Genomic DNA, 14,000 nt, shown 5'->3' on the forward strand with positions numbered 1-14,000 from the left:
TTAGCCAACAACAAGCAGAACTTAACCAAATCTCCAAGCTTAACAAACATCAATAACAAGAACAAAACCTTTCTTTGTGCCTTTCAAAGCAGATGTTAAAAAATATTGGTAGAGAGAGGCAGAGAGAGAAAATTCCATCTGGCCAAGCGCTCATAGAAGTTATGGAAGTCCTGTAAAATATTCCAAATTTGTAAGAATGGGCTCAAGCTTGAGCAGCTTTTAGATTGTGCCCCTCCCATGGTAAGTGATTAGCGGAGCTGAGGAGTTAAATACCAAGCATCTCTGGTATTACTCTGGTCAGCTGAAAACTCAGAAAAACTCCAAAAGGTTCTAATATGCAACATGTGGTATAAGTACAATGTTGTAAAACCAGTGTGTTATTCTTTATGTCTATCTATGCTAAAAGTCAAGTGTACATCTGATCCTCACAATTCTTTGATATACACTAAGATTTTGCTTCTCCATTTTTTCCTGTGTTCTCATAAACTCTTTAAGATCAAGGGACCAGAGTCATTTTGGAACAAGTGTGCAAATGTGGCCGCTAACCTAGATTTTCCTGACCCAGGATTAATATTTTGCTTTATAGGATGGAGGTCAACATGTGTGCTAGCTACGTGGACTGTGGTGGTCTGTGACTACAGGAAGCTGCCTCCACAGTCTGCTTCCAAACTGCCTGGTTTCACTACTAGTGATTCTTTATTTTCTCTCTTGCATGGAAAACTGCTCAGGGAATCTAGGAGTCCTGTGAAGATTTTGACAGGCCCAGAGTGCTCCTGCCCTGGCTCTGCCTGCCCCAAGATTAGAGTTGGACTTATAGCAGGCCTATCATGTCAGAGTTGCAACTGAGACTTATTCCAAGGTTAAAAGCATCAGAGTTGTGTTTGGTGGCCACAGGGTTGCATTGGGGTAGCATTGGTGTCTTCTCCCTCCATGTCTCAGAAACTGTCGTGGCTGCTGCAGAGAGCAGACTTGGTTTGCTTTTGGTCTGTGTGGATTTTGTGACTAGGAAGATGGTTAAAGGCCCATGCCTTCTAAAATGTTTTTAAAGCTGTCACCCTGCTTAAACCAGTAGGGTACCAGCCTACAAAAGCCAGAGTACTCAGAGTAAGCAACCAGGGAATACTGGGAGATTTCAAATGTCTTTAACCAGTCTGTGTAGAAATTTGCAGGCAATCCAGCAGGAGGTGTGACAATCTATACAGGGGACGCTGAGAGATGCCACTATGGCCTTGTCCAGATCCAACCCATCTCTCCTGCCTGCCTCCATCACACATGACTAAGGAGGCCTGCTGATTTGGGATGGAAGACACAGCCACTTCGTATCCATTGAAGCTGAGACTTTTACATTGTCCTGACCATTTGCCCTCTTGATTGTTATTCATTTGTACTCTCTTCCACCTGCGGATAAGGTAAGGTTAAATAATATTATTTGATTTAATGGTACATGGATCTCATTCAGTCTGCTGTTCTCTTAAGTATTACCGCAGAACTCTGGCAAGTATTTGTTGGTCATATTTGAGGTCCTTATTATTTTACTAGTAAAAAATTGCAGATAAAGACTTCTCATTTGAGTACTTTGCATGATTTTCAAAAATTTCTGGGAGATATTAATTGGCTTCGCCCTTATCTTAAATTATCCACAGCCAAATCAAAACCCTTATTTGATTTATTAAAGGGGGACACTTACCCTACATCTCCCAGAAAATTGACAACTGAAGCAGTGAAACCTTAAGCATAGTAAATTCTGCCATCTCTTCCCAACATGTAAATTGTATCGATTACTCGGCCCCTTAGGAAGCATATATTTTAACTACACCTCACTCTCCAACAGTGGTCCTCTGGCAGAAGGGACCTCTTTTATGGCTTTCCTTGCCTGCTGCTCCCTCAAAAATGTTAACTTCCTATTATGAATTGGTGGCCACTTTATTCCATATGTGCCGTGTGGAATCTTGTATCTCGGACGAGATCCAGAGGTTTCATATCCCCTATACTTTACAACAGCAAGAATGGCTTTATATTCATTGTGATTCCTGGGCATTGCTTGGGCCGATTTTATGGGCACAATTTCACATCATTATCCCTCTAACATTACTTCACTTTGCCTCTTCTTACACTTTTATATTTCCTCAGGTTGTATCTCTATTTCCTCTCTCTATAGCTGCCTTGGTGTTTACAGATGGATCTTCTAACAGAACGGCCAATCTTACTATTGATGGTGACACTAAATCTTGGGATACTGGTCTTTTTTAAGCTCAGGAAGTTGAACTCCAAGCAGTTTTACCAGCCCTTACACTTTTACCTACTAAAGCTTTTGATTTATATTTGGATAGTCATTATGTTATTCAAGCCCTTCAGGTAATTGAAACTGTCCCTTTTCTTGGAACAGCTAATTCCACTATCCAAACTTTTTTTTGCCAGATACAACTTCTTCGCTCTTGCACCTGTCCATGCTTTTTTGGATTCATATGTGCTCATACTAAGCTTCCTGGACCATTAAGTAAGGGCAATGCTATTACAGATGAGGCTACTCAAGTTTTTCTCACTCAGATTGACTTAGCAAAATAATCACGTGCTGCCCATCATCAAAACAGTCATGCCTTAGGTCAGCATTTTCATATCACACATGACACCGCTCGTCAAATTGTAAAAACTTGTCCCAATTGTACTACTTTCCTACCTGTGCCCTCCAATGGCATTAACCCTCGAGGCTTAGTGGCCAACCATGTTTGGCAAATGGATGTTACCCACATTCCCTCTTTTGGATGGCTCCGCTTTGTCCATGTTACCATAGACACCTACTCTAATTTTATTATGGCTACTCCTCTTACCGGGGAGGCTAGCAAACATTGTATTTCCCATGCCTTATGCTGCTTTGTCACTATGGGACTTCCTAAACATATTAAAACTGATAATGGTCTGGGATATGTTGGACAAACTTTTCAAACTTTTTGTAAATTTTACCAGATTGTTCATTCTACAGAAATTCCCTATAATCCTCAAGGTCAAGGAATTGTTGAACAGGCCAACGGTTTGTTGAAACACCAAATTTCTAAATTAAAAGCGGGGGGGGGGAATTATACCCCTTCTCTCCTGTTAGTATTCTTTCTCACTCACGCTTTATTTGTACGGAACTTTTAAAATTTGGATTCTAATGGCCTTTCCGCAGCACAGTGGTTATGGGAAAAGAGAGAGCAAAGAGCTTTTGCCCAAGTCAAGTGGAAAGAACCTTTAGCAGGCAGTTGGCATGGGCCCAATCCAGTATTGACATGGGGTCGAGGACATGTCTGTGTTTTTTCACAGGATGTAAATAATGCCCGCTGGCTACCTAAGCATTACGTTAGGATTGTGGAAGCTCGTCAGAATGGCACAAACGCTGACTCACTGGGCTTATGTGCCAGATCCACCAATTGTACACCCTGCAACTTGGGAATGACCTGAGGTGTTCATCCATGTCAACAGATCAGCATACTGTACAGCTCCAGATACTTTTGTCCAATACGTTAAAATGGGAGATTTTGCAGTTTCTGGCACTGGAACCCCTTTATGTTTTACAACTGACTCCAACAGTTATATTCCAGGCTGCACTGTAATGCAATCCATAAATCATCAAATTTGGATTCCTGATAACAGTCAAGTGTATAATATTTGAATGACTTTATTGCCTACTGGGTTCCCTGTACATGCTAATTCTACATCATCCTTCATGATACCTCGCTGCATCAATCTTTCTCAAATTGTAGAATCCACAGGAGAACTGCACCCCATAAAGTGTAGACATGAACATCTTTTTATAACTAATATTTCAGGAACTAATTCTCAATTGATGGACTGGCCAGAAGCCAATCTTACCAACAAGTACAACCCAGTTCTGTGGTGGATAAATGGACACCCTCAACGTCATGTCTATATGTTATTGGCTGCCCTAAATAATATCTCCTGGCCCACTTCTTCCTTTATAGAAAATATTATGAGTTGTGTAGCACCTCCTATGCCATTATGTATGGGCCTTTTAATATTTCTATAGGAGACATGTATTTCAATCTTACTTGTACTAACTGTTCTTTTACAAATTGCTTGTACAGTGGTCTTACTGATTCTATAATTGTTATTAAGCAGCCTCCATTTGTCTTACTTCCTGTGAACATAAAACTTGGTATAAAGAAACAGGTATTCAAGTGTTAAAACATTTAAAAGAACTCATGGGCCCTCGACAATTTATAGGGCTATTAATAGCAGGCATTGTAGCCTTTATTTCCCTGGCTGCCTCTGTTGCAGCAGCTACTGTGGCTTTAACACAAAGTATGCAGAAAGCTCATTATGTTAATCAGCTTGCGCATAATACTACACAAGTCCTACACCTTCAAAGCAGGATTGACGATAAGGTAGAACAAAAATTAGAAGCATTGTATGAATCTGTGTTGTCTCTTGGAGAACAAATTCGTGCTTTACAAACTTTGTAACGGGTGCGCTGCCATGCTGGGTTTGACTTTATTTCTGTAACCCTCCATAAACATAATGGGTCAAGCTATCCTTGGGAACAAGTTGTAGCACATCTTAATGGTATTTGGCACCATAATAATTTGTCTTTAGAACTTTTTCAACTCCACAGGCAAATAGCCAGACTAGAACAAGCTCCGCCTCTGGACTCTGAAGTGGCAAAAACTGCAGAACTGTTTGAACAACTTCAACATTATATCCCTTCCTTGACTAATTTTAAGGGGCTACTAATGACATTGCTTGGCCCAGGGATACTTTTGCTGATGGTTTTCCTATGCCTTCCTTGCATTGTACATATATTATAAAACTTTTTTATGAATTTAGCCAGTCAGCTGCATAATGTCAAGCTCCAAGTAAATGAATTTCCCCTGATAGGAACTGCAGCCAGAGACGGGTAAGAGGGGGTGCTGGTCTGACTAACCTAAGACAGAGCCTTCAGCTTTGCTCTGAAGAAGTCCCCGATGATGGGTAAGGCAGACAAGGCGACCCACCCAACCTAACACAGGAGGATCGGGAGATGTTGGGAGCCTAGCCGGCAGCAAAGCTCATCCTGACCTTTGGCTATGTTGTTATCACAAGTTTGTGCTAGGACATTTGCTTACCAGAAAGTCAGCACTAATCCAGAATTGCTTTACTATGTCCTCTGGAGTCCATTCTTATGTTAACCAACTTCATCCTGTCTTTACTGCCATCAGATGTTGCTGATTTCAAAGCCTGTTTGTGTTCTTGAACTTTAGTAACCATATGCTAGTCCCTGGTTCCTAAACTGAATATAAGCTGGAAGTTAAGAATAAATGGGGCTGCAGTCTTGAGGTACAGTCTTGAGCTGCAGACCTCCCGAACCCCATCTTTTGTCTTTTGTCTTTTGTCTCTTGTCTTATATCTTTCTTTTTCTTTAATCCTTGCCCCCTCAATCAGGATTCCTTTAGCTGCCAGCTGGCTCTGGCAGGAGTGTAAACTTGTTCAAACACCCTGGAAAGCAGTATGGAAGTTCCTCAAAAGGCTAAACATAGGGATCTCCTATGGCCCAGCAGCCCCACTTTTGGGCATCTCCCCAAAATATTACAAGCAAGAACACACTAAAGCTACCATCATGACTATGTTCATCGCAGCACACTTTTCCATAGTTAAAACATGGAACTAACTCAGATGCCCCTCAGTAGATAAGTGGATCAAGAAAATGTGGTACATATACACAATGAAATTCTATGTCTCTATCATAAAGAATGATATTGCTCTATTTGTAAGGAAATGGAAAGACTTGGAAAGAATCCTACTAAGTGAAGTTAGCCAGGCTATCATTTTTAATACATGGCTCCCAAGCTCAACGGGGTCATGTCTGTTCTTGCTTGTCATAAAATAGAGTGTGAAAGTTACAAAAGCATGGCAACCTTTAGTTTGGTTTGGTTTTATGGACTAACCATAAACATTGTAGTCATAATTACTATTCCCATTTTAGTGATTGAAACTTAGTCACATACTATACCTTTAATGACTGATCTTGACAGTCTGATTATGTCTCAGATAAAATGATAGTGTGACTTTTTGTGAAATAGTAAAAAGTCATTGCTATAAGGTGCCCTTTATTCTATTATGGCATTCTCTAGTTTATTCTGCAGGTTGAATTTGTTTTGTTTTGTTTTTTCTTGTATACCCTGAGTATTTTTCTCTGCTGCTGAGAAGCAGCCACATTTAAATTAGATAATAGCACAAGCTTAGCTAGTAAAAGATTCACTGTGAATCCTTTAAATAATCATCAAAGCACTAATGGAAGCAAAGACAAATCCAAACTGAAGATTTATTAAAATTATGGAAATATAAGATGGATGAAGATGTACTCAATTCTGAGGCAATTTGGTGATGTTTATTTTTATTATTAAAGATCTGTAACAGGAGCCATACCTTCTACGAACATAATAAATGCACATGCATTTTATGCTATTTACGGTTTAGTATTTGTAACTATAAATTAATCACAAGGGAAAAGATAGAATGATTAATAATACTGAAATATTTTCTGTAATAAGATTAGGACTTTAACAAGTGAGAACACTACCTGAAAAGTCTAGTACAGCAGAAAAATTAGAGGAACCACCTCCATTACACATCAACTAAATATTGTGATACAGGCAGGTTAAAAAACGGAAGTATATGAATTTTATGAGGCGAAAAGCATAAGTACTTTTCAAACACACATTTAATATTATTTATGTCATAGAAAATATAGTAGGCAGGAAAATAAAATTTCATGCTCAGAAAGGCCAGCTATATTAGCAAGAGCCCAAAACATATAATACAAAGTGATGTGTTGCAAAAATGTGAAGCCAAAGTATAAGACCATAGGACTTCACACTAGGAATGGGTTTCTCTAGGCCCACCAGCCTGCTGTCATTACAGCGACACTAATAATGAATTCAGGCCTGCCTAGACAGTGTTATCCTTGTTATCATTTTTATTTGCTGCTAGCATCATTAAAATCCTGTCCACTGTTTTTGTTTATTTTTATTAACAGTTAACAATGACACATATCTATGACACACAGTGTGAAATCTTGACACATGTATAGATTATGTAATGATCAAACATTCTTTACGTTTAGATCTTTGAATCCTTTTTTTTTAAAAAAAATAGATGTTCCTGTGAAATGTAAACACTCAGTGGTGCTCTAAAACATTAGTACTTATTCTATTTAATTATTTCCTGGGACCTAGTATCTGACTTGCCCTTTACCCAGAGTCCTTCCTAAACTCTAATGACCATTATTCTACATTCAAACTGGCTTCTTTTAGTTTCCACAAATGAGAGAGATGGTGTGGACTTTGATATCCTTCAGTTCTGTTCATTTTTGGTAAAATAAAAGATTTCATCCTTTTGTATGGTTAAATAGTCTTGTATAACATTTTCTTTATCAAGACTGTCAGTGGGTACCTAGATTGAGTTGATATTTTATGTATTTTAATTAGTACTATAATATACATGGGAAATTCACACAACTCTGATTTACTAGTTTCTCTTCTGCTTTTAGATATGCACCCAAAAGTATGACAGTTGGAGCATACTGTAGATCTATATTTAGTTTTCAGAGGCACTCCTAAATTGTTTCTTCTAATGATTGCAATTTATATTTCTACCTGCATTATATTGATTTCCTTTTTCCCCACATCCTTGCTAGCATTTATTATTTTGATAAAAATCTATTCTAACTTGGAGAAAAGATATGTCTTTTGTTTTATTATAAGTTTTCTATCTACCAATATCTGGTAGCTAATTTTATCATAATTTTACATGTATTTGTTGAATATTTTTACTTCCTTATTGAGATATACCTAGCACATTGGCTAATTTTTAAATTGGATTGTATGTTTTGTGGATGTTTTTAGATTTTTCAAATTCCTTGTATATCTTGGATATTAATTCTTGGTTAACTGTACAGATTATAAATATGTTCTCCCATTTGTAGAATGTCTATTGAATATGTTGTTGTTTCGGTTCTACAGACTTTTCTAAAATTCATACAATGCACATGTCTTGTAAATTCTCTGATTGTGGCACACGACTAATAACTAAATTGAAGTATTATTAACAGGCAAAAAGAATATAATGTTTAAATGAATTACCCTTAAATGGCACACATTTATAGCTGGGTGCTGGAAGCTCACACTTGTAATTCTAGCTGAACAGCTCCTCCTGAATAGGAGGCTGAGATCTCAGGATGGCAGTTTGAAGCTAGCCTGGGAAGAAAAGTCCATGATACTTTTCTGTGGCTCTGTGGTCAAAATGGTGAGTGCTAGCCTTCAGCAAAAGAGCTCAAGGACAGAACATAGGCCCTGAGTCCAAGCCCCAGGACTGACAAAAGCAATCAAGTAGGAAGGAAGGAAGAAAGGAGGAAAGAAGGAAGGAAGGAAGGAAGGAAGGAAGGAAGGAAGGAAGGAAGGAAGGAAGAAAGGAAGGAAGGAAGGAAGGAAGGAAGGAAGGAAGGAAGGAAGGAAGGAAGGGGGAAATGCATATATTAATTTTTTTTCTTATTAGCAGTAAGGACTTATGCTAACATGCATAAATTTCATACAGTTTAGTTTATTCCATTTCATGTTTGTATCCTCTTACATACCATCCTAGCAGCAAGTCATTTTTAAATAGGTCTGTATTCCTTTCCATGTCACACATAACAGCAGACTGCTCTTGGAGGCTATACCCACAATTACTGTTTCTGACACTTTTTATTTTGTGTTTGTTGCCTATGGCTTCTATAACAGCCACCACAAATATGCGTACTTAAAACAACCCACACTTGTTCTGTTTTTCTTCTGGCAGAAACCTAAAATATGTATAATTGAGTCAAAAATTAAAGTTTAGGAACCCTCTCCAGCAGCTCTAAGAAGACTCAGAGTGCTTATTTCTTTTTTCTACCTGGACCACTTCACACCTTTTCTCATAACCACTTCTTCCAGCATCATGAGTGGAAGAAGAGCATCCCTTGGACTGCTTCTCTTTGCTTCCTTGGCCTACAGCTACTTCTTTATCACAGGGATACTCTGTTTCAAGTCCATCTCTGCCTCTTTTATATGGATGCATAATGACAGCATTTAACATCAACAAAAAAATTTAGAATAATCTTCTCACATAAAGAAACAACCATAAGTGTCATTTTGTCAAATCAGGCAAGTTTCAGTGTTCAAGGCATAAATGTCTTTGGGGAAACACTATTCAGCCTACCATATTATTCAAGATGCTGAAGAAAAAAATAAAAACAAATAAGTTTTAAAGAATCATTAATCAACAAGCGACTAAAAAGTAAGCGAATTTTGAACCAGTGCATTGGTTCTCATAACAATGTCAATTTGATTAGTTTGAAATTACCGAATCTAATAATATTTCTGAAATAATGATGTTGGATTTAATGTTTCTATGTAATTTTCAAAAAAATTATATATTTATTTCAGCTAACTAAAAATACTACAACTTATTGCCTCATGTATCTGATATCATGAATGAATGTGTATTTGGGAATGAACCAAACATTGTTTTCTTTATGCAGTCTAGAAAGCAATTTGGCATCATAGCCATATTCATTAACCAAGTGGTAAGACTGCAATAGGGAAAATATCACCAGCTTTTCTTTCTTTATTATAAGACAATAAAGTCATTATTTGGATTTTAAAACTGAATACATTTTTCAATCTGTGCTGAAAGAAATTTATGCCAGAAATGTGAGCACCTGCAAAGGCTTCAGGATGTGCATATAATTTCCTGCAGATTTTGTCAAAGTTGTTTTTCTTTAATTCTGACAAGATAAGCCAAATAAATATGCTTCCTGAATAACAGAGAATGACATAATTGAATATTTTGAATTCTCAAAGAGGTATTTGACCATCTTATAATATGTTAGTACCATTAAACGTAATCATTATGGTAGTTTTACTAAGGATCTGCACGGAAATATGTAGCATTACTATCTTACCCTGTGAAACACAAACTAAGCTGCTACCATATCACTCTTAAGACACTCTTATCCTGATTTCTGTTGCTGGAATAAAGTAATACAAATAAGTAATGTATAAAGTACAGAAGCCTTCAAGTTTTAGGGCCTGGGAAATTCAAGGTCATTTCTAGGGCATGTAGTGAAGGATTATGGCTGTATCATGTCTTTGCAGTAAGGCAGAAAAGAGTAATATGAGGAGAGAAAGTGAAAACACAGTTGGCCTCATCTTTATTACCAAATCTTTCCTAAGGTAACAAAGCAGCTGCAGAGACAAGGACAATCATCTATTGAAGAAGGGCCAGACCTCATTGGCCTAATCACTTTTTAAAGGTCCCACTTAATACAGTCATGGGGGCAAATAAATTTCAATATGAATTTTGGAGGAGACAATTGAGCCTGGATGCTACCCGGTGTTTGGTAAATAGGTGAGGAAGAAATCCAGAATGTTCAATCTCCTGAATGATTGAGGTTTTATCATGTACATATTATATCTGTGGAAAGGATTGGTACAGTACTATGCTGAAAATTGTGTAATGTTCACCATCAGAACCATTAGAACATTTAACATTTGAACATTTTGCTGTAAGAGCTAGGCAATACAGAAAACAGATATTGTTTCCACACAAGTTTATTAAAGTCAAAGTAGAGCAATGATGACAAACCATCTTACCTATAAAATAACACATAATATACATTTTTTGTCTTAAAAGCAATACTTACAAGAAAAAATGTTGGAAATTAATTGGGGCATAGTGGATTAGGGGGAGAGAAAGTGGGAGAAAAAATGAGGGTGAGGGTAACAAATTTGACAGGAAATGTTCTCATTATCTTATGTGTGTAAATGTCACACCTGTGTACATAAACTTGACAATGAAATTAAATTTAAAAAGCCACAGAGAAATTTCAATAAATAGAAACAGTCAACACCTTAAAAATTAAATAAAGGTATCTATTTTTGAGTGCAGGATGTGAGTTGATTAAATAATTTTGTCTCATCATCCATCCTTTATTTTAGAAATAAGTCACTCTATTATAACAAAAGTATATGTAGTTAAAAAAAACTACTTAATAAAAGTATAACATATGGAGAAGTGTGAAAGACAGATATTACTACATTTGAGCAAAGAATGAAATTCATTTTTCTTGGAGACTAAGTCATATGGTGGAAAGAACAATATACTTTTTAGGATTTCAATGTGGGTTCCTCCACTAGGAATTAAGCCAGTTTTGGAAAAACTTGAATATTAAAGGTAGAGACGAATTCAGGCTGTAATCCTAGCTATACATCAGGCTATGCTCCTAGGATAACAGTTCAAAGTCAGGGCAGGGCAGGTAAACCCAGGAGATTAATCTCTGATTAACAACTGACAAAGCCTGGAGTAGAAGTATGGCTTAAGTCCTAGAATGCTAGCCTTGAGTGAAAAAGTTAAGGGACAGCACCCACTCGCAGTTACTGAGTCCATGCCCCAGTATACACACACACACACACACACACACACACACACACACTCACACACACACCACAAAGAGAAAGAGAGAGAGAGAGAGAGAGAGTCTAAAGCCTTCTCTTACTTTTTTTTCTTTTTGTGAAAACTGTAAATATAAGAATATAATGTAATGTATGTGTAGATCTATTTAGTCTTCAGTAGATAAAACTTTAGAAGCCAGGGAAACTATTTTAATATGGTTTAATCTGCATATTGTCTTTTTAGTAGAAAATCTGTACTAGTGAAATGATCTCCTCAAATATTAAATTGCCAAAAACATGGACAAATCTAATGCATAAAATTATGACTAGGTTACAGCATAAAGAAATAGCCCAAAGAAAGAGATAATACCATTTCTATGATTTAAAATCAGACCCACAAACAAGAAGTAAACATAAAAGACATTTGTTTATGACTTTGAAGTAAAGGAGTTCAGGAAATGCTATCCTCAAACTGAGTGCATGAGGGGAAAGAAAATGAAGTCTAAAGCTTTTCCTGAACTTCTCTTATCTGCCTAAAGACAAAACTCCAGATGAATGGAATAGTGACGAAGCCTTTCTAACTAATTCTCACTATCCAGGGAAAACTGAACTCAAAACCCATGATAGGAATCCAGAGACTGACAGTCAGCTCAGATACAGAGTCTTGGGCTATCTTTGGTTCTCCTAAGAGCCCAATCATATTTCCTACAATTATTTATGTTACCTACCTGTTTCCCTCTACTATTCATAGGGTAGATTAAACTGAGTTTGCATTCCCATTTCTTTTATTATTATTATTATTATCTATAACTCCTTGTACTAAGGAGTTTCCATTTAACAAGAATTTGGGAATAAATGATTTGGTCACAGTTACCCCTGTCGGGCTGGGAATATGGCCTAGTGGTAAAGTGCTCATCTCATATACATGAAGCCCTGGGTTCAATTCCTCAGCACCACATACACAGAAAAATCCGGAAGTGGCGCTGTGGCTCAAGTGGTAGATTGCTAGCCTGGAGCAAAAAGAAGCCAGGGACAGTGCTCAGGCCCTGAGTTCAAGGCCCAGGACTGGCAAAGAAACAAAACAAAACCAAAGTTACCCCTACCAGCATTTTTCATCTGTCCCTTCACCACCCACCCCCTCTTCTTAATAATTTGGGATGTACATTTGTTTCTTGACAGCGTACCTCCCCTTTTCTCCCCTTAACTCTACTCCACTCCTTTCAAGTACCTGTTTTTTCAAGATAAATTCTTTCCCACTTTTCTTATTTATCTGCCTCTGGGTCCAGCAACTTCATAGACTAAATTAGTCATCAGAGGATTAGAAATAGAGCCTCTCTCCCCATTAGAGATAAGCAAAGAGACATTAGGTAACAAAAATGTATCAAACAAAAAATTATAAGCCAGACTCTCATTGAAGCTGAAATCGGAGTCAGGTCGGTAGCTCAGGCTTGTAAGTGTAGGGATTAAGGAGGCTGAGAACCTGAAACACCATGATTCAAAGCCAGTCCTGGCAGAACATACAAGATTCCATTGCCAATTAAACAGTAAAATACCAGACTGAGGGAGTGGACCTCCCTCAAATGATGGCGCATCAACCATGAACAAGAAACTCCAGGAGACCAGGAAGTCTTCAGTTCAATCCCTTGTGCTGACAAAATAATTAAATAATTTTAAAAAGAAAATTGAGAAAAGAGGAAAAGAATCAGTTAGGGGAAGTGGTTAAGAGAATAATGAGGAGGAATTTAATTTTTGATATGAGGCCTTTGTCTGTTGTCTGGCCAGTAAAGATCTTCTCTCAATCTGTGGGCTTTCTATTTATGTTGAAAGCTATGTCTTTTGCCATGCAGAAGCTCTGTAGTTTGATGCAATCTCATTTGTCCAACCTTTATTTGATATGTTACCTTTCTGGGCCTTCATTAAAAAAGTTTTGACCTGTGCCAAGGAGCCCTAGTGTTTTTCCTATTCCTTCATGTAGTGTTTTCAGGGTATCTGATTTTACCTCAAGGTCTTTGATCCATTTGGAATTGATTTTGGTGCACGGTGATATATAAGGATCTAGTTTTAGTTTGTTACAGATGTTGAACCAGTTTTGCCAGCACCATTTGTTAAATAAGCTGTCTTTCTTCCAGCCCATTCTTTTAGTTCCTTTACCAAAGATTAAGTAGCCATAAATCTGTGGGTTCATTTCTGGGTCTTCAGCTCTATTCCATTGGTCCTCAGGCCTGTTCTTGTGCCAGTACCAAGCGGTTTTTATTACTATAGCTTTGTAATACAGCTTGAAGTTTGGTATTGAAATTCCTCCAGAACTTTTCTTTCTACTTAGAATTGTTTTTGATATTTGTGTTGCTTTATTGTTCCATATGAATTTCTACATTTATTTCTCAATTTCATTAAAGAATGGTGTTGGGATAGTGTTGAGTATTGCATTGAATTTGTAGACAGCCTTTGGCAATATTGCCATTTTCACAATGTTAGTCCTTCCAATCCAGGAGCATGGGAGGTTTTTCCATTTCCTTAGTTCTGTTTTAATTTCCTTTTTCAGGTTTTTAAAGTTCT

Source organism: Perognathus longimembris, chromosome 7, assembly GCF_023159225.1.
Source record: "Perognathus longimembris pacificus isolate PPM17 chromosome 7, ASM2315922v1, whole genome shotgun sequence".
Lineage (NCBI taxonomy): Eukaryota > Metazoa > Chordata > Mammalia > Rodentia > Heteromyidae > Perognathus > Perognathus longimembris.